This window comes from Spermophilus citellus, assembly GCF_964194105.1.
Source record: "Spermophilus citellus genome assembly, chromosome: 5".
NCBI classification, from domain to species: Eukaryota; Metazoa; Chordata; class Mammalia; order Rodentia; family Sciuridae; genus Spermophilus; species Spermophilus citellus.
In genome coordinates, this window is record NC_138186.1 from 189,877 (window position 1) to 212,389 (window position 22,513).

Genomic DNA, 22,513 nt, shown 5'->3' on the forward strand with positions numbered 1-22,513 from the left:
CTTGTATGCATTGTGAACTATCTGTTGGTGCGCGAATTGTGGTAGTGCTGGAGTATTTTTGCTGATGGCGTCACTGGTGGTACAGTTTTTCAAAGGAGCCCTCATTTGGCTTAGTGTCATGGCATTTTGCATCCTCCTCCCTTCTACTAGTGATGGTCTAAAATTTGGGGGCCAACAGAGGTAAGGCAAAGAACCTCACCCCCCCACTGGCACCAAGGCCAAATTTGGGGGCCAACAGAGGTGAGGCAAAGAACCTCACCCCCCCCCACTGGTGCAAAGGCCTATCCACAAGTATGGCTGTATGCTGGACCAGTAGTCAGTGACGGGTGTGATCCAATTGCAGTGGTACCAACCTAAGACAGGAGGCTGACGCCTAGAGGTCAGTTCATCCGATGACGGGTAAGGACCATATGTTGAATTGGACTACCTAACAGGCACGGTCCCTAAGCCACATTGCTTGTTGTTTAATTAAACAGAAGGGGGGAGATGCTGAGAGCCACGGCCGAGTCTGTATGGCCCCTGGCATTTTGCCAACAGTATTGATTGACAGGCGAGGCATTACTATCCACCTCTGCCGCTACTTTTGAGTTCTCTCACTATTTTGGAGTTCTTGTGGGGATTTCTGGGGATTCCCCGAGAGTTCCCATTGGTTGGGGAAGTGCAGGAGGAGGGATTTCCGGGAGAGATATTTCCAGCTGGGGGTTACTGGACGAGCTGCGTGGCATTTGGGAGAATTCCCCAGGAGCGTGTGTGAGGTTTTTTCTTGCAGTTCAAAAATAAAGTTTGTTCCTGCTTCAGTGGCTCGTGATTTGTGCCCAGCCAGACTGCGGCAGGTGAGTGCATTTGGGTGGTTACCCACTGAGATATATTCCCAGTCTTTTTTTTAAATATTTTTTTCTTTGTTGATAGATCTTTATTTTGTTTATTTATATGTGGTTCTGAGAATCAAACCCAGTGCCTCACGCATGATGCAATTGTGCTACCACTGAACCACAGGCCCAGACTCATCCCCAGCACCTTTTATTTATTTATTTGATTTGGCCCTACTAGGATTGAACTCTTGGATACTCTACCACTAAGCAACATCACCAGCCCTATTTTGTATTTTACTTAGAGACAGAGTCTCACTAATTTGCTTAGCTAATCACCATTGCTGAAGCTGACTATGAACTCATGATCCTTCTGTCTCAGCCTCCTGAGCCACTGGGATTACAGGTGTGTGCCACTGTGTCTGGCTCCCCCTTTTTTTTCTTTCTTTTTTTTTATTCTGATACAGGGTTAAAGTGTTTCTCAGGACCTCACCAAAAATTAATGAGGCTGGTTTTGAACTCCCAATACTCCTGCCTCAGCCTCCACATCCACTGCAATGACAGGCCCATACCACTGTGCCAACTCTCATACAATTTAAAAAGTTATTTATTTCATGGTAAATGGATCTATTTAAACTTACAATACAAAAACATACATATAATATACTTATAAACAAATTTATAAAAATTAGCATATGCCATTTATATAAACATAGATGTCACAAAACTTACTCCTAGTGATCAAATGTGACCCATAAAATCTTGAACACATATGGACATTTGATTTATATCTTTTTATTCTTTTTCTAGACTTATTATTGTAGACAAGTTTAAAACACCGAATGAATGAATGCAACGAATTGTGCCAATTTCCATAGTTATTAATTGAAGATAATATTTTATTTTCCTACTAGTGGCATTAATTTCCCACAAATACTGCATGTGGCTTTTATGTGTTGAAGCTGAAAAGTTGATCACACAGAAACTGAGAACAGAAAAGTTTTCAGATTTATGATAAGAATGAGAAAGAGACTGATTGTGTGTAAGCAGCACCAAAAACAATTAAGACCAGAAAGTAGCTTGTAGGTTTTGTAGCAAAATAAGGTGACTGAATTCTATAATAACTACTTAAACAAATCAAAACATCCAGAAGTTTGCAGGTTTCAAACAAAAATGATAATTTTAATGAGATGAAAATTACCCTGGTCTGATAATTACACACTATATACACATGTTGAGTTATAATAATGGGTCTCATATCCAAGTACAAATAGTAGATTCAAGTTAAAAATTAAAATAAATAGAAATCAACTCTTTGATGTTTTAACCAAATATCTATATCATCTCAGATTTTTAAATGGTATCCTATGTTCATGAATGTTTCACTATTTTGGTTTCTCTTACTGTCATGTCTTTTAGATCTACAAGTTCTAAAGAGTCATGGAATGATTTAGCCTCATCTACATGGTTTTATGATGACTTATTTTTTTCAAAACTTGTTTACACTTTATTTTATTATTTTATTTTTTATGTGGTGTTGAGGATTGAACACATTCCTCACATGTGTGAGGCAAGCACTCTACCACTGAGCCACAATCTTAGCCCTGATGACTGGTATTTTTTAATATGTGACTGGAGACAATTTAAAATGCATACCTACTATTTCAGACACTTGACTTGAAACACAACATGCCTTGTATAAAAAATATTAACATCAAAATTTTTGTATCAAGTTTATGCATGGTTTCTTTACTGTAGAAATACATTGCTTACTTCAAGCAGATGAATATTGGGATTCTTATGGAAGATCGTCTTTTAGGCTTGGGTCTAATTTTTGTTCTTTAATTTAAAAACTTAGAGTGGAATGACTTTGAGTCTATCTGAACTGTGACTTTAATTACCACCTTTATTCCAGATGACTGAGGAGAAAACAATAATAATATATTTCTACTGATATTGAATAGCTGGATTTGGCCACTTAAGATAGTTTTTCTGGTCATGATAATAACATATATGTAAGATGGATAGCTTCATTAGAGATTCAAAGACAGTCCTAAAATACTGCCAAAGAGCTTTCTACACATAATGTTAGAATATTCTAACATCATGGAAAATATTCTGAAACAGCAACACATGTAGCCATTATTAAAACAAGAGATTTAAATCTCCCAAGTCACATATATGAGGAACTGCATAATTAAAACAGAATGACCAACATTTCTATTTAGGACTTTTTATGTCAGAAACACATCTATATTTTATAGTTGTTCTTCTTTCATACATAATAGCTCTAGAGTATAAGTAGTATGACCCCATCTATATCATATGAGATGATCAGATTTAGCATCACAGTAAAACTTGAACTCAATGGACGATCAAAAATACAAATTTAAAAGAACATCTTAGAGAGGATGCTTCTCAGTGTCATCTTAGATGATATATTAAAGACATTAGGTCTGATAATAAATGGTCAAAAATACAGCTCTGAAACAATACACCTATGGGCATACCTACTACATTGAGATTCATTTTGTGAGAAGGTTGCAATTCTTTACTTTTGTGCAATCATCCCATTTCAATTCATCAAAAAATGTAGAGTTCTCAATATGTTTCTAGTGTTTAATCAAGAAGAAAAAGACGAAATCAAAGTAACACACTACCCCAGAAAACCTCTGAGATTATACCAAGATAAAATTATATCAAGAACTATTTTGATAACATATGGTAATTTTGAATCTATAAAAAAGCCAATGTACAGGGGAAGCACAGATACCATTACATAGTCCAGACATGATTTGGTAATAATATGGGAATGGTACCTGGAGAGTGTTAGAAAGACTTGATAACTGAAGTGAAAAAAGGGCATGTTGGTTGAATCCACATCTATCCCTGGTAATAGCATAGGCTGAGATTGATGAAGATGATACTATTTGAAATGAAAACTTCTGCTTCATTTTCTCCTAAAATATATACTATTTATATGGAATATGAAAAAAGATGAAAAATACCAAGTAAACAATATTATTTTATTTGTATAAGAAACATGTTTCTCTGAAGTTCATCTTGAGGTCTCAGCTAACACCATCATTTTCTTCTACAACTTCACATTCCTTTTCTAGAACAAGAACATTACCATTGGTATCTTGGCCCTAATACACCTAGGGGTGCTGATAATGATGGGGTTTATAGCTACAGATGGGTTTTTTTTGTCTCAGAATTTTAGAGGTGACATCAAATGTAAATAAATAATCTACTTCCACAGTTTTTTTGGGGGGGGTTTCTCCATTTGTACCACCTGCCTGCTGAATGTCTTCTATGATACCACCATCAGCCCCAGAAACTCCTGCTTGGAAAAGATTAATCATGAATTCCCACATCAGAGCCTGTGATTCCTTGTTTCCTATGGGTATTCTACATGATCTTGAATGCTTGCTTCTCATCCTCTTCTACTGCCATCACCAATGTGACCTCACATGATCTTATATTTATTACTGTATGCTGAAGAATTGCACCATTGTGTTACTTCCCAAGGCATTTATTTTTTATATTGGGGGTATTCCAGGAAGTCTTCTTTCTAGGGCTCATGTCCTTAGTTCCGTCTAAAGGTCAATAAATAGATAAACCTCTCAGTAAAAAATAAAAGATGTTATCACTATTAATACCTGAACATTAAAATAAATAAACAATGTTTACAACTGTCAGCCCATAGGTATGAGGACTTATATTACATAGATCAATTTGTTAGAAGACACAGACTACCCAAATGCATTGTGTCCTTGGTGATCATCATAATGGGAAGAAATTATTGGTTTCAGCATTGGATCCTCACCAAGCCATGGGTTTATTAAGGGTAGAGTCATGACATGGTATCAATTATATGTCAAACGGAAAAAATAATTAAAATAAATAGAAAATGGTTCCCTCAGAAGAAGACAGAAGAAATTACAAGCACACTGTGGCAGTGCACAGAATATCCAAAATGTTGCCTCTGTCTACTGGGGAATCTACAGAATGCATGAACTCTATACCTGCTGGGAAAAAGAAAAGTCTTGTAATGCTCCAGCTAATTGGGCTTTATAATTTGGTATTATAAAAAAAATTAGCCAATGATAAAGCAATATTTATTGCAGGATTGAATGCTGATGAGGCATTTTCAAGAATATAAAATAGATTTCCAGAGCTATTCAGTACAGAAATGTTGTCCATAAATGAACTTCAGAAATAGCCCAAATGTCCATCATTTGATTAATTTCAACTTTGGTCTATCTACACCATGGAAGGTTAAGATCTTTGCATATGTGGAGTGTTTTCCAGGTTGTTTCATTGAGTAAAAAACAAGGGGCAGACAGAATATTCAGGAGCACTCCCTTTTGGGTAAGAAAGAAATTTACATAATAACATATCATTATTCTTGCCTCCTACCAGAACAAGAAACAGTAAGAATATATAATAGAAACAAATTAAAACAGATATTCATGAGGGGCAAAGGGAGGAGATTATTAGGGATGGGTAGAGGTGAGACTTTAGTGTATTTTAACATGGGTTTATATTTGAGCCACATAAACAATGACCATATTCAAAACATAGAATTAAATTAAAGGACAAAAATCAAGCCTGACAGGTGAAAATCTGACCACCCAAACATGAACATACTGTTCTGTGACTAAATAATTTCTTAAGCTTGCATAATTTCCAGAATCTTTTACTACAATGTGAACAAAATTTTTACCTAAAGTAGCAACCCTGGTTGTGGTGTTACAACTGGTCAGTACTTGGCAATAAATGATGTCAGAATTCATATGCTATGTTTATTGTCAGCACAGCAATGGATCATATGGGTTTCATGCTTTCTTCATGAGACTGTAGTTTACAAGGGCAGGGGCCACTTCTTATCTAGAGTGAGCAGCCTGCTGAATACACAGATGCTACTATTAACATACACTGAAGAATTCTTTAACAGTTTAATGCCAAGAACACAGAGAGGACTTGGCAGTTACTTCCAGGTCCAGATTTCAGAAGCTTGGCTATACACACTTGGCTATACACACTTGGCTATACACACTTGGCTATACACACTTGGCTATACACACTTGAGACTCAGCAGTTTCTCTGCTGCCCTGCCTTTGGTTCCAGAGAGAGCATGTCTTCCTCTAAGCTAAGACAGAAATACAGTCCTGAAGTACCTGGCATTTGATAATTTCCCTTTTGGGGTGGCTTTAGTCCTCAAAGTTGCTCCATTTTCTTGATAACAGCAGCCCTTGCACTGAAGGATCTCACAGAGAGTGCATTTGAATGCCATCTCCTCCCAGCCCTTGTGATACTCTCTTTCCCATCAACCAGGCACAGAAAGTGCAAAAGTGACAACCGAGGACAGAACTGGCAGGTGACAGTATAATGTGGGATTTCACAGATTCCATAATAAATTCCTTTTTACGTATCTATTTGTATATCCTATTGGTTCTGTTTCTCTGGGAAACACTGATACAGCATTGTCAGATTAAATGAGTTAGTGAGTGGACAGCACTTGGAGCTGTTGTAGGCACCATTAGCTGCCCCTTTGATGTGATTTCACCTCCTTACCCACTCCTTCAGCTGGTGGATTGAGTTGTGTTGATATTTAGAAGGGGACCCATATGCTCTGGCTCATACAGTAAAATCATTTCCTGGAGAGTGGACAATTTTGGAGGGTGAGTAGACCAGCATTTGCTAACAGATACAACTGCCTTAGCCCAGGTAGACCCCAACAAAGTGGTAAACTGGACCTTCAAGGCTCATGATTTTACAGAGGCTGACCCAGAAGAAGTAGCCTACACTGTCCTGTGGAACAGGATCAAACTCAGACTCAGGTTCAAATTCTGACTAACTATGAACACTTATGCTAGTTTCTTCATCTCCATGACTGGAAGAATATGTGCCTTCAATAAATGTTAGCCCCTCTTCTTTAGAAACAATTATTAAGATTTCCCCTGGGAAGAGTTCCATGTGTCTTCTCCTAACGTCATGTGTATTCTATATCCTGTATGCCATTCCATCGTACTTTGTATCAGCAAAATATCACCCAAGGAGATTAGAGAATTCAATACAGTCTCATGGTTTTCTGGTTCTTGCCCAAGAAATGGCACAGGGAGGCCTTAGGAAATTCGTGCAATGAAGCTGAAATATTTTATTGATAACAATTTTATCGAGACCAGGGGTATTGTAGCAAATGACCTCCTGGGCCTGTCTCTTTTCACCTTGGTGAACATTGGGGCCAGGGATGGGGTGGGGAGTGATGACTGGGGCTAAGAAGCAGTGCCCCTGGTGCAAGAAGGAACAGGGCCTGGGGGATGTCATGGAGGGTGCTGGTTTGAGCACCAGAGGACCCCAGATTCCAAAGTGGGTTCCTGCCACTTCCTAGCTGTGTGACTCAGAGCCCATTGCTTAACCTTGCCAGGCCATTTTTTTTCCAGTGGAATATGGAGGACGGTAATACCCTCTTAGGGCAGTTGTGAGGACCCAGGGGTGTCATTAAAGTTCTCAGCTGCTATGATCATTACTTTCTCCATGGTCCAAACCTGGGCTGAGGTGCCCGGGTCCAAGGCCCATGCAGCCGCAGGCGCACAAACTCCCACCAGCCAGGCAAGACCCAGACAGCTGCCTAGCCCCTGGATTTTAATCCTTCAGGGTCAAGGGGGTGGGCAGAGTGGATTCAGGGGCAGGAGTAATGATAGAAGGTCGGGAGAACTGCTCGTTCTGACCCTCCAGCCTGGTGGGCTGTGTAAATGGGAGCCCGCCAAGCTGGTTCCAGACCTGGTCTGAGCACCCTGCAGTGAGGGCAGGGGACTGAGAAGAGGAGCGGAGTCTCATGAGCGAGATCTCATGGTGGTCATAGTAGTGTTGGCGGCAGAGGCCCAGTGGCTGGTGAGCGGCCGGCTGTGGTGTTGGTCTTTCGGGGCTGAGGAGGGTGAGAGGCGCTGAAACCAAGGCCCTGGGCGAGGGGAGCGGGCAGGCAGGTGGCCCACATCTTTGGAGGAGCCCAGCACACCCCGTGGCTGCGGTGGCACCACCTGATTTGCCATACCTGGACCTGTGCCCAGCTGGTCAGCCAGGGCTGCGGGCTAGTCCTCCTGGCCAGTCAGACCTCACACTCGGGAGTGACCCCAGGTCCTGCCTCAGTTTCCCGGGTGGAGGGGTGGCGATGCTGGCCATGGCAGCTCCACTTTGCCATGTGCCAGGCACTTAACTTGCGTGCTTCCATGCTCGGACTGCACAGAGAGGTGCAGTGCCCTGCCCAAAGTCACACTGCTGGGACGTGGTGGGATGGGCTTCCAACACCCACGCGGGCCTGCACCCCTTCCTTTCCTCCAGTCCTTCTCCCAGCAGTGCTCACAGCTGGTTCCCTGGGGTCCTGGTGGGCTGCAGAGTGTGTGTCTGGGACCCACTCTGAAGTTGGATGCAGCATGGTATGTGAGTTCCTTGGGACAGGCTTTTTCCACGCCTTTTGTCCGATTCCCGGAAGGTCTTCCTCCCCTAAACTATCTATTGGCCCAGTGTGAGAGGGCAGAGGTGGGCTTAGAGTGACCCTTGTACGCCAGGGGTGGGATCACTAGCCCAACAAAATTGGAATACTGGAGCCGAAGCCTTGCCTCAGGCAAAGGAAAGTTTGATTCCCACTGAAGCACTGATTCTAGTCTGGGACAGTTGGTTGTCAACCCCAGAACCAAAGCCCCTCTCTCTCCTTGGTGTTGAACGTTTATCAAGTCACTTGCACACATCACTGAGGGGGGAGGGGAGGCCAAAGCTAAAGTCAGAGAGAAAATGGGGCCAGCGCTCCCCATCCCTGCAGCTGCCAAAGCCAGAAGGAGGAGAGGACCCCCTCCCAGGTTGGCCGCCCCACAGTGGAGAGGAGGGGCAGACGTCAGCCAGAGGACAATGTCCCCATGCACTACAGCACTGCTGCCCGGCCACCACTGCCTTCTGAGGCACTGCCCAGCGTCCTCCCTGGTCCTCGGGTAGGCGTGGCTCTCAGAAGAGCAGGGTGGTCATGCTGCCCACCTCACTTGGCTCCTTGACGAAGATCTCGAAAGACTGGGAGATGTTGGCGACAGCCAAGAGGATCCCCATCCCCAAGCCGATGGCACCCAGGAAGAGAGCCAGGACTAAGAGGCCCCAAGGCACAGGCCCCCAGAGTGAGGGGACCCAGCGAGGGGACCCAGTGAAGGGACCCAGTGAGGGGACTCCTGGAGTACCAGGTGGTGGCTGCAGGGCCCCCAGCCCCCCATGCTACCCAGGGTGCCCTGAGCTCCCCCAGCAGCTGGCCAGGCTTAAACCAGCTGCCCCCCAGGCTGCGGGCGGCACTTTCGCCCTGATCTTGTACAGTCACGTCAGGGGACTTGGGGGGACCACACAATGCTGCCCATGGGCCTGGGTCATTCCCTCAGATCCCAAGGACAAGGGATCAGCCAGTGGCAAGGACCCACAGGTGGCCTGGTGCTGTGGTCCCCTAGCTCCTGAGACGGGGCTTCTCCATCGAGAGCCACTGAATTCCCCACTGTCCATCGCTCAGCAGCCAGTCTGGGCAAATGGGGGGTCACTACTGGCTCTAGCCGTTCTGAGACACTTGGACCACAGGGTCCTTTTCTGATTCCTACCCCAGCATGCATTCTCGGGGACTCGTCCCCATGGCCCTCGGCTGCTGGTGGGGAAGAGGGCCTCCTGCCACCTGCACTGAGCAGGCCCAGGCCCAGCTCCTGTTCAACCAGGAAGACAGAAAATCCCAAGGACACTACCTGCCCACTTCGGCCACTGGGCCTGAGGGGAGGCTGGGATGCCTCCATCGCAGGGGCCCAGGGAGGGCTCAGGAGCCAAGGAACGTCACCCAGCTGTGGCACAGGTGGCAGGGCCACTGTGCTAAAGATGTGTCCATTCTGCATCTGACCCCCTGTCCCCACGGCCTGGAGCACCTATTCTCAAAGGCAGGTTGAGGCCAGGCAGGAGCCAGAGGCCCCACTGTGTCTCCAGGAAGGTCTTACTGTCCTTACTGGTTTTGTTCCTGGAGAGACCTGCGTTCTCCTCAGTGTTTAGAGCAGCTCAACTCACAGTAGCCAAGCTACAGAACCAGCATAGATGCCCCTCAGCAGATGGACTGATAAAGAAACTGTGGTCCCTATACACAGTGGAATATTACTCAGGCATAAAGAAGAATGAAATGATGGCATCTGAAGGTCAATGGATGGAGCTGGAGAGGATCGTGCTGAGTAAGTAAGCCAATTCCCAAACCAAAGGCTGAGTGTCCTCTCTGACATGCAGATGCTGACTCACCATAGGGGAGAAGAGAAGAGAATTTCATTGGATGAGACAAAGGGAAGGGAGGGGAGGGACTGGGAGAGACAGGGGAATGAATGGACGTCACTTTCCCATGTTCACATAGGAACACAACCAGGGACACCCCACAGCAGGGCCAGCCACAGGAATGAAAATCACACCCCATGGAGGTGACATGGCAGGATGCAGGCTCCTGTCACAGGGAGCTAAGAAGAACAAATTCAGAGACAAACCTGTGTTCCCACCTATGACAAGCGACAAGGCGCGATGTCAATCAGTGTCCTCATCAAAGATGAAGCGGGCTCTGCTGGCCTCTGGGAGCCAGTGTGAGGGAGCTGACACTCAGGTCACCAGAGTGGCCCCACCTCCTCAGGCCTTTGCTCCCCACAGAAATGTCGAGCCTCAGAGGCCCGTGGAGACCCTGCCCAGCAGGGACAGGGCAGCTGTGGCCTTCAGTCCCCCTGCTGTCTCCTCCCAGGGGCAACATGCACTCCCTTCTTCCCATCCTGACTTGTGACATCATGGGTGGGGACAGACCCGGGGAGCAGGGACAGCCAGCAGCACCTACCAGATAACACAGTGGCCTCGGTTGGAGGCAAAAACCACGATGGGGGCGATGGAAGATTTCAGAGCTCAGTGCAGGGAGGTGATGCCCTCGATGGCCAGCATGTGAACCTCGTCCACAAATAGCACGCTGGGGACCAGCTTGGACACTCCCTGGTCGATGTACTTGTTCACCACCTTGTTGATCTCGCCTTGGACAGGGTCCCAGCCAGTGCGGGAAATGTCACCTGCTCTCTTCTCCCCACCTCAATTCCCTCCAGACCCAACCCTGCAGCCTGGTTCTCCTACTGGCTCTCTGACCCCAGGCTGGGTATTGGACCCATTTCAGGTTTGGTGTCATCATTTGAAAACAAGAATCATGCCAGGTGTGGTGGCACACGCATATAACCCCAGCAGCCTGGGAGGTTGAGGCAGGAGGATTGCAAATTGGAGGCCAGCCTCAGCAACTTAGTAAGGCCCTGAGCAATTCAGTTGAGACCCTGTCTCTGAATGAAGTACAGAATTAGGCTGGGGACAGGGCTCAGGGGTCAAGAGCCCCTGAGTTGTATCCCTGTACCCTCATCTAAAAAAAAGAAAACAGGCATCATCGCCCCCAAATCCCACAAAAAGCCTTCTGTGGAGCTGTGTGGGGTGCAGTGTCCAGGAGCTGCCCCATCTAGCCCTGAGCCTGATGCTGAGACACCCCACTTGGGAGCCCCAGGGAGATGCGTTTTCATATGCAGATTCTCCTCTGCTGCACTCAGTCAAGGAGCCCTTGTGAGAATGCTCAGGTTCATGAACTTTCCATCCAGTGCAGTTAGAATCCTCTCTCCGGAAAACCTAAGCAATGAGGGTCAGAGCAGGCCCAGCCTCAGCTCCAGAACCACCAGCCCCTACAGAACGGCAGACCCACCTCAGGTCCCAGCCCTCACCTTCCAAACCAGCGCCCCCTGTCATCAGGATGGAGCTGTTCCCAAAGAACAGGGGTCTGAGGCCTGTCCTCGCCCAGAGCCATGATGCGGGGCTGTCAAAACCAAGTTCAGAGACAGATCTGCTCTTGGCCACTCATGGAGGAGCTTAGGCTGCTGCGAGGCCTCAAGGCAACAGTGGATTCATGTTGGACTTACGTTTTCAGGGAGTAAAGTGGTAATGGGCCCGAGAAGGACATAAAATTGGGGAAGAGCCGGGTGCAGTGGCACACGCCTGTCATCCCAGCAGCCGGGAAGGCTGAGGCAGGAGGATCACAAGTTGGAGGCCAGCCTCAGCAACCTAGCAAGGGCCTAAGCAACTCAGCCAGGCCCTGTCTCTAAATAAAAAATAAAAGTGCTGGGACGGGGCTCAGTGGTCGAGGGCCCCTGAGTTCAATCACCGGCATCAAAAAAAAAAAAAAAAAGTCCACAAAGGAGCAAGGGAGCCCCACTGACTGGTGTCAAAGTCGGCACCTTTCTGAAACCTCAAAGGAAGCTGATGCTGACCTTAGTGGGGCCAGAGCACACAGTGTGGCCATGGCTTCTAAAGGGAGTGAAGACTCAGAGCTGTGCAGTGGGGGGCGCTCAGAGCCCGGAGCATGTCAGAGGCAGGGCCTCAACTTAGCTCCGGGCCCAGGCTTCACCACGCATCCTCCCTGTGATCTCTGTCTTCTTTGGCTTCATCAACTGGCCCATCATGGACAGGATGTCTTGTCCCCCTGTAGGAGACAGAACTCTCTAAGGCTGCTACCAAGGCCCATCCTTCTGTCTCCTGTGGGTCCCTGATGTCACTCAACTTGGAAGCCTGAGGTAGACAGGCCCAGCACAGCTCCTCTGGGAAGGATGAGGGCTCCTGAACTCAGAGGGATCCCCTGGAGGTTTCCTCTGACCTGCAAGAATCAAGCAGAGTCATGCATGGTGGTACATGTCTTTAAAAATCCTGGCAATTTGGGAGGCTGAGCCAGGAGGACCGAAAGTTGGAGGCCAGCCTCAGAAACTTAGTGAGGTCCTGAGCAACTCAGCAAGACCCTGTCTCTAAATAAACATAAAAAGGGCTGCAGACGGGGCTCCATGGGTAAGCACCCCTGGGGTTTAAGCTTCAGTACAAAAAAAAACTCATATTGGTCTAGAAGTTTCTCGGTGGTGACAAGTAGACAGGGGAAGGCCCAGTGGACCATGGGCCCAGCTGGTGGCCAGGAGAGGGGCTGCAGGCACTGTTTCTGGCCATGACAGCACAAAGGACATGGGTTTCATCTGCTGGCTCTGGTATCTAAGTCCCTGACAGGGATCTTTATCACGTCAAGGGAGCAGCACAGACCAGGACAGATGACCCTCTCTCCCTCCTTCTGCAGCTTTGCAGGAATTCAAAGGTGCAGGGACAGAAGGCTCCTGTCTGAGGGGAGGCCACGGCTTGCCCTTTATTCTGTGGCAGGATCTAGAAATGTCTCCTCATCTGTTGCCATCAAAAGCCCCTGCTGTGTCCCCCACCCCCCACCCCAAGGGCAACTCCCATCAAATGTGCCCAGTGACCTCTACTTTTTCAAATTTTAAAGCATTTCAGTTCCCACTGAGCCGTTGAAACACAAGCAACTGTGTGAAGGCCAGTTTTATCAGGTTTTTGTCTCACAAAAATGGGGTTTTTAAAAAAATTTTTTAAGTGGTAAATGGACACAATTCCTTTATTTTTATTTTTTATTTTTTATGTGGTGCTGAGGATTGAACCCAGGGCCCCACACATGTTAGGTGGATGCTCTACCACTGAGCCCCTGCTTCAGCCCAGAAAAATGTTGTTGTTGTTTTTGTTTTTTAATTTAAGTTCTTAAATTAATATTCAGGTATTTGAAAGGTTGTGATATCTTACTGGTCACATTTATTTTTGATTCTTTTTGGTACCAGTAATGGAATTCAGGGGCCCTCAACCCCTGAGCCCCAGCCCCAGCCCCTTTTATATGTTATTTAGAGACAAGGTCTCACTGAGTTGCTCAGGGTCTGGCTAAGTTGCTGAGGCTGGCCTCCAACTTGTGATCCTCCTGCCTCAGCCTCCTGAGCTATTGGAATATGGTTCATATGTTTAATTAATGAGTTAAATAAAATCACTGGCACATATTTAAATAAGGAAAAGTAAGCCAGGCACCATAGCACACATCTGTAGCCATAATTACTCAGCATACTGAGGCAAGAGGATGGTTTTAACCCAGGAGTTCCAGGACTGCTTGGGAAACATAGTGAGACCCTGAAAAATAGAAAATGAAAAGGGAAAAGAAAAGGAGAAATGAAGAAAAAACAATAGAGAGAAAAATTTTAAATGTAAAACCCAGGTTTGGTTGTACACACGTATAATCCCAGCAGCTCAGGAGGCTGAGGCAGGAGGATCGAGAGTTAGAGGCCAGCCTTGGCAACTTGGCAAGACCCTGTCTCTAAATAAAATATAAAATGGGCTGTGGACAGGGCTCAGGGGTGAAGTGCCCCTAGGTTCAATCCCTGGTACCAAAAAATAAAAATAAAAAGCCTAAGTTCAATGTGTAGCTTGTGGACACAAGTTCAGAATTAGAACTCTTCATTTCAGCATTAGTGTCACACAGGGGCTGGGGGTGGCTCAGCGGCCATGGTCCCAAAAGAGGGAGAGACAGAGACAGAGAAAGAGCGACAGGGAGAGAGAGAGCGAGATAAGACAATTGAGACGAAGTCCCTGCTGATGTTGGCCCAGATCACTTGGCTGAGGTGTCTGTCACACATCTCCACTGTAAGTGACTCTTTTATTCCTCCATTGAGCACTGGTATGTCAGGCAGGATGACTGAGGGCAAAGCATTCTTGTGAGAATTCTTTGGCATGGGAATTGGGGCTTTTTCCCACACTTGCCTATTCATTCAGTCATTTGTTTACACCAAAATGGCCTTAAGACTGTTTATTTAGACTCTTGGCTACAATCCACCATAACTTCATTTGTTATTCAATTGCCCAATTGTTCCAGCTTTGGCCAATGGGAGCATGTCCAGTGCCTCCTGTGTTCCAGGGAGCAAGGTTCTTTACTGTGTGCTTTTTCTCTTTAAGCTCTGCCAAGCCCTGGGGAAACTGACGCACTCCAAGACCACTAGTGGATCTCCTGCTGCAGGCCTTTATCCAAGAAGCCCCATTCCTTTGATGTGAGAAAGCTTGTAGGAACCAAGAGCTGGCTCTGGCATCCTCAGGCTCCTTGCTGTGCATTATCACTTCTAGGCCTATCACACTCTAACCCCAAGAGCACACTGATTAACCACATTTTCCAAATGTACCCCATCTGGTGAGAATGAGGCAGATCGGGCATTCATGCTGTCCTCTCCTTCAGTCCTACCACTGGGTCCTTCTGGACTTGGATGACCTATTTGCACAGTAAGGAAGCTTGCTCAATATCCACTTTCCATTGTCCATTTCCAGTGTGCAGAGCCACAGAGCCAGGGTGGCACACAGTCACCACAGGAGCAACCAGGGAGCAGTTGCATGTGGACTCCTTCGGTGCTGCCAACTTGGCTAAGGTCCAGCGATGAGGAGGTCAATGCCTTTAGCTCCTGGCCCTAGATGTTTGGCAGCCCTGCGGTTTAGGGAAAACCTACATAAAAGAAACTCATCTAACGTTGATAGACTTCAGTATTTCTTAAATTTTGCAAACACAATCTTGGTTTTATTCATCTAGTATCAGTGAATATCACATGAACTACAGAGTATAATTTTTTTAGCTATTTGATTTTATACACCCTTTCCAATAGTATATTTTATATGATTTTATACAACCCATTTCCAACTAGTACCAAAACCATAAAATATTCAGAAGCATGAAAATATATTTTTTAATTGTGCAAGCTTTTTCACATATTAAACACAGAACTTCAATTTGTTCTTCAACATGCTGGACTGCTAAAATTTGAAGGTTATGTCACCTTAAAATTTACTTGTATGGACATGACTTTATTATAGCCACTCTCTTTAAGGTAAGAAGATTAAAGAAGTAGATTTTTTATGGTTTGCTTTAGTATATTATATATCTTTCTAAAATAGACTATAAGAAAGCCATTCTAATTCAGTGGAAGAGATGCTGAAAGATTCAAGATTAACATCCATTCTTAGCAATGGAAAACGGAGGGAAAGATCTGTGAATTGTGCTCATAGAATTCTGCCCCCATGGGAGATGGAAGGGCCAAGCCAAAAGCCATCAGTGGGAAAGATGAAGAAAGGTGGGCTTTCAGGGCAGGAGTTTCTGGCTAGAAGCTGTTCCTTGCTCACTGGGTCAATTTTTTCTCCAAGCTCCCTCAGGCTGATTCTCTAGGCTAAGATGGTGGGGATGGTGTTTGCTGTAGGAGAAAGAAAGTGGCAGGCTGAACCCAGGGGTAGGGCTGAAAAGCTTCCCAAGTCACGCTTGGCTCAGGCTTCTCCAGGGAAGATGGACAGAGGGAAAGGAGGTGCTGGCACCAAGCGAGGGCTCTGGTGTCGCGTCTACCCGCCAGCAGGAATGACGACAACAACAGGATTCTTCTTTAACACGCTTTATTGGGAGCATCCATTAGGTATAGATGAGAGGAAAGACCCCGAGCCCGAAAAAACCACCCCTTATATACTTCAACTGCAGCCCTGCTCGTACACCATTGGACAAAGAGCGCATAGCAACACAGCAGCAGCCAATAGAATGATAGACCCAGCACTTGCACACAAGGCAAGAGACACCCAGTTCCAGCTTGTGCTCAAAACAACAAGGACTTCTTGAAAACAGTTTGTTCCAGGAGCTGGACAATTGATACATTCCATTCTAGGGAGTGGCTGAAAACAAAGAGCTGGGTCTCAGCCCTAGAATTAGGCTCACACCCACACAAGGCAGCACAGCAAAATAGCTCACCACACTCTGGCAATTTCAGAGGAGCTGGAGGCCCAGGTGGCAGGACACACCTGGATAGCAAAGAGAGTCTGCAATGCCCATACAAAGGACAGCAGTCCAAACCCTATCATGCATAAGCAGATGGAGTCCGACAAAGACTTGCCCTAACCTGTCTCCCATGTGGGACTGACCTAGCCCTATTAAGCCCTTGGTGGGCAGCCTGGGAAAGTGGGGGTCAGGGTAGCCCAGTGTTGGACAGGACACCATGGGAGACAGACCCCATGTGGTTTCTGGCACACCTCCATCTCTCAAAGGTTTTGGACATGCACACAGATGGAGGAGGTCTCTCTGGCGGAGAGCTTTGGGAAGCTTCCTCTAGTGAGACTGGGCAGGGGTGGCAGGGTGGGGGTGGGGAATGCCTTGAGAAAGCAGCTGAGGAATGGAGGGATCAGGATTTTCCAGAGACTTCAGAGATGATGCCTGGTCTGATAGGAACCGTGATTCAATGCCCCAACTTGGGGCTATTTGCTGAATGAGGTAGCTCCATCCTGACCTCTCTGGGCAGGGTTGGTCAGGGATGACAGAAAACAGGCCTTCCCAAGACCCACGGGGATGAAAAGTGGCCAAGAAAAGCCAGATTTGGGCTCCCAGAAAGCAATGAGAAAAACAGAGAGAGGGCCATAAAGGATTCTAGGTGCAGGCTGAGCTGATGGCACCTTCTATCCAGGATTCTGATCCTGACATTGGCCTGGAGGCAGAGACAGCCCTTCCCTGACCTTCCAAAACCCCGGAGATAAAGGGACCAGCTGGAGGATGGGCTTTGGGGCATCCAAGGGCACAAGTGTGTGATGGCTACCCCTATGGAACTCAGCAGGGACCACAAAGTTCCAGCCTCAGTTTGTTCTGAGAGTAGCAAGCACGGCACGGGGTTTGGGGGTCTTCAGTCTTGGAGACAAGGGCGGGGTTGCAGGTCTGTCTTCTTGGCCTGGGAATATTTGGCATTTCCCAGTTGGGCCATCCAGATCACCCTTCTGGAATTGCCAGCCCTCTCCTCTCTCCTCATTGGACAGGAGAGTGGGTGGGAGGGCAGCTTCATTCAGCGGGAGCCCCCACCCCCTCTCCATGGGACCCCCAACCCCTCTCCTGGGCAGGACCCTGGGGCCGTACAGGCGTGTCTACATCTCCATGTCCACGGGGTGAATGTTGCCGTTTTGTGCTCTCTGACCCACAGCTCTCTGTCTTTGGTCGGGTCCACTTTTCGAAGCAGTTGGTCCACAGGCTCGACTGTGCTTTGGTTGAACATGTCTGTCTCATGCCACAGCTGTGTGTACTGACACAGATGTTGCTGGATCATCTCCACCCTCTCCACCTCCAGCCGCTCCAGCTCCAAAGTGGTGGTCACCATCTCTTCAAACCACTTGGACTGGGCCTGGTTGTAGAGGCCCACACAGCACATGAGGTCATTGCTAGCCTGTGTGGACTTTCTCCATGTCTTCTTGATGTCCTCCTCTGTCTTGCTGCTCAGCTTGATCTCCAGCTGCTGGGTCTTCATCTCCAGGTCTTTCTGCCACTCTGTGAGGGCTTTCTGGGCCTTCTCCACTGATGTGTAGTGGCTCGAGAGCTGCTTACGGAGGTCAGTGATATGGTGGTCACACTTTTTCATGTCTTTCTTGAAGTTCTCACAAAAGTTCATTAGGGGCTTCTCTACCTTGCTGTGAAGCTTGGCAGAGAACTTGAGATGAATGTCTGCTTCATCTGCCAGACTCTTCTTCACCTGGGCCCAGGTTTCTCTCAAGGAGCCTTCCTCTTGTGCAGCCAAGGAGTTCTGAGAGAGCTTAGCCAAGTTCTTTGCATATTTTTCTTCAATCTTTATCCTCTCTTGGGTGAAGTCAGACATTTCTTTCTGCATTTGTTTGCCTTTCAGTTGCTTTTGGAGCAGCAGTTTGAACCCAGCCAACTTGCCATTGCCTTGGGGATCCTTCTTTTCAGCCCAGAAGTAATCACAGTAGCTCCACTCAGTTGGCTTTAGCAGTTGCTATTCAGGCATGGTGTCTGGGTGAGGGAATGTCATGCAATTTATCATCTTCTCTGTGGGGTCAATTTTATTTTCAAGATTATATATTTTGTCTTCATTGTCTGAGGTTCTATCTTCCAAATGGTCTTGTCTGTTGGTGATACTTTCCATTGAACTTTTAAGTTGGTTTAGTGATTCCTTCACTTCAAGGATTTCTTCTTTATTTCTTTTCAGGACCTCTAATATATCTTTACAGAAGTGATCTTTTATCTCCTTAAGCGAATCTGTTATTTTACTGCTTAATTCCTGTGCCTGCTCTCTTATATTATTCTTTACGTTGTAGAACAGTTTTACTAAATACATCCTGAACTCCTTCTCTGACATTTCTTCGATGGATTCTCTTATGGGAGAAGCTTGGTTTGTTTGGAGCACTTTATTCCCTTGTTTTTTCATTTTGTTTGTGTGCCTTTCCATCTAGCCATGTGGATCTGAGGCAGGATAGTTTCTGCTCTGTAGATTTGAAGTGTCCCTGAAGGTTTCCAGAAACTGGCAGATCTAGGCTCTGGTTTCTGCAAGCTCTGCCACACTGCAGGACCCAGAAGGCTCACCAACCAAGGACAATGGATGAACTCTGGGCAAAGAAGTAGATTTTGAATGAGTCAAGAACATAAAGAATTGGGCTGCACAACACCCTGTACTCAAAGCAAGACAGTGAGGAATGTGAAGATTGAAGATCAAGGGTAAGGCAAGCCATGGGACAAATCAAGAAAGTCATCAAGGACAAAAGGAGCCAGTCACTAGAAAGCAAGTTAATGCAATAATAGATCAAATTCCAGAATCCTGGAAAACTATGAACCTAAAATATTAAGCAAGTTGATGGGGAAAGGCAGACATACAAAAGCACCAATATGGGAAAATGGGATTGGAGTACAAATATGAGCCCTAGTAAAAAAGCACTTGCCACAAATGTCTGCTATAATAAATACCTTTACAAATAAAAGTCTTTTTACTGGAACAGGTGGTAATTACAGGCAAGGTTATTCCAAAGTCTAAAGGCTTCACCTAGTAAATTGTTCATCTGAATAGAAAGCTAAATAAAAATGTAACAGTAAATCCACTCTCATATATAATATTAATATACCAATAAAAATCTGAATACATTAAGAAAATCACAAAGGAAGGAAGGAAGGGAAGGAGGAAGAATGTATTTTAGACAAATGCAATAATCATCTCAAAAGGCAGGAAACTTCCAAAAGCTCACTGAAATTTGGGAAAAGAAGGATTCGATTGTTTTGTATGGTGGGATCTCCATTTCCTTTCAATATGCCCATTTAAAATTTTTTTTAAATTTTTTTATTTAGTGTTTCTAAATCAGTAAATTTTGTTTGTGATTATTTTTCTATTCATTATATGTATCTAAAATATATACAGCAGAAACACTATACTTTACACTAAATAATCATGCATTTATTATTATTTATTATTAATATAATTCATAAAAATATTTTAAAAATTATTAGTTGTTGATGGATCTTTATTTTATTCACTTATGTGCAATGTTGAGAATTGAACCCAGTGCCTCACACATTCTAGGCACGTGCTCTATCACTGAGCCACAACCCTAGACCCTGTAAATATAACTTTAATGGTTAAAAATATGCATCAACTTTCAATATTGACCTTGAAAGTGAAATATATTTTCCTGGTAATATAGAGCTTATTTAGTCAATTTTTATATCATGTTTTGTAGTTTTTTAAACTCTAATTTTCACTTCCAATATGATAATAAAATCATTGGTTAAATATTGTGTTATGGCTTCTTTTTCTTTTATATTAAAGGATTGATTTTAAAAAATAGGATTCAAATTAAATAATACACAATAATCACAAATTATGTGGTAGGATCAAAATTATGGCAACTCTATCAGGATTACAAGCTGCTTTTAAAAAGCCAAACAAAATTGGAATAGAAGTTTACTTAACACTTAACTGTAATTCTTGTGAATGTCTTGGTAAAAGAAAGAAACTCATTCATTACTGAAGTGAAGCAGGACTTCGAGGTTGGAGTGTTTGTCCTCACTGGTGACAAGCCAGCTTCGCACTCTCCCTCCACTCATGGTAAGGCATCAGGTTTCCTTGGAGATGCAGCCAGAGTTACACTGCTCTGTGCCCTGACACCATCTGAGTTCACTTTGAAATGAAGAAACACAGAAGCTACAGCCATATGAGGTGGAGCCTCCTGGAGTTCTTGAGAGTTTTCTCTGTCATATACTAATGCATTTATTATGAGTAATTGGAAGTTTTTGAGGAACCATAATAGGAAATGTATTGACTATTGTTCCAGAGCTGTAACAGTGTTTGAAAGCTACCTACCCCTTGAATCCCCTTACTGAAAGACCAAAGTTTTTTTTAAAAAAAAAAATTTCAAATTAATTCTTGATTCTCCTTTCCTTTAACTCAATCTCTATAATTATGACATTCTTTATTATTAATAAAGAATTAAATTGGGCTGAGGTTGTGGCTCAGAGGTAAAGTGCTCTCCTAGCACACGTGAGACATTGGATTCAATACTCAACACTACATAAAGTAAAATAAAGACATTGTGACCATCTGTAACTAAAAAATAAAATATTTTAAAAGAATTAAATCTAATTAATTACAATTAAATCTAAATCTAATTATTTAAGCATATTACATAAAAGTTTTTTAAAAATAATTTTGTATTATATAACAAGAGATGGGAAAAACCTACAGTATGGTTACAGCCAATTTGTTATCCAGCAAAGACAAGTTTCTTCTTCATTCATAATTCTGCTCAAATTCCTTTCAAAGAAAGTAATCTTCAATATCTAATTTCTGGTTGTGATCCAAACTCATGAATACTTGTGAAAGACTGAAAGATTTGTAAGTGCATAAAATAACTATTCAGAGATACAACCTCTATTCAGTGTTCTTCAAATAATTTTAAAAATATCTAGTCACATTTTTTAAGCCTCATCTTTTACTAAGTACTTATCTTCACCAAGAGGGCATAGCATTATGCTTTCTAAAAAATGAAGAGGAAGAGGAGGGGGAGGAGAGGCAGGAGTGTGGACTTCAAAAATTTTGGAACTAGATTGAAAGAGAACATTGAAAAAGAGAAGAAATTATTGTTGAAATTTTGGATACCAATGTAAATAGAGTTTGCTAATAGGAACTATATGAATATAAGTTTTTAAGTGAAAATGTAAAAAGGAACAGAAAGACATGCAAATAATGAAAATCAGTTAGGGATTTCACCAAATTACAGATACAAATACTTTTATGATACATTTTTCAATTAAATTTTTGCTGAGTCTTTTCATGACCTCTGTTAATATTTGAGAATCATGGTTGAAAATGCCAGCTTTTGGCATAAGCATCCTAAATAAATAAATGATGTACAGTTTTATTTATTCTGTTATCAATTAAAGAAAACAATGGTCTTCCTTATGGGAAAACAGCCGCCTTTCCTTGTGTTTTAGTGTATGGTTGTCCCTTTGTATTCATGGAAGGGTGGCTCCAAGCCCATCCCCCCCCATACACAAAAAAATCTGCTGAATTTCAAGGTCCTTATGTACAATAGTGTTATATGTTTATATGACTTACTGCACATCCTCCAGTATACTTTCAGTCATTTTTACATTAATCATAACATCCTGATACATTTTATTGGGATTTTATATTTTATTGGGATGTTCAATATTGTTTAGGAACTAGTGTCTAGAATAAAGGTATGTACATGTATAGTGATTATTGCATTTATTTTCAGATTTCTTCAAACTCATCATTGACTGAATCTACTTGTATATAACCTGAAGGTATTCAGGACTGACTGTACTTCAAACGACATATAGGATTATAATTAAGATATTAAATGTTATAACTTTCTCCATAAATACAGTATTTTAATAATCCCAAGTTACTATATCACATTTTATTATCTTAAATCATACAATGTTTTATTTATCTGATCAGACTACTATAGAGAAAGTTATTAGTACATGGCCAACA

The 22,513-nt window shown here is 44.2% G+C and overlaps 1 pseudogene across 1 annotated transcript; it reads right to left on the reverse strand.

Annotated features, from left to right (window-relative positions):
- Positions 1 to 17,642: 17,642 nt before the first annotated feature.
- LOC308650351 (growth arrest-specific protein 7-like) lies at positions 17,643 to 18,550 on the reverse strand (annotated as a pseudogene). Its single transcript has one exon. The product of its transcript is annotated as a growth arrest-specific protein 7-like (transcript).
- Positions 18,551 to 22,513: the final 3,963 nt, after the last annotated feature.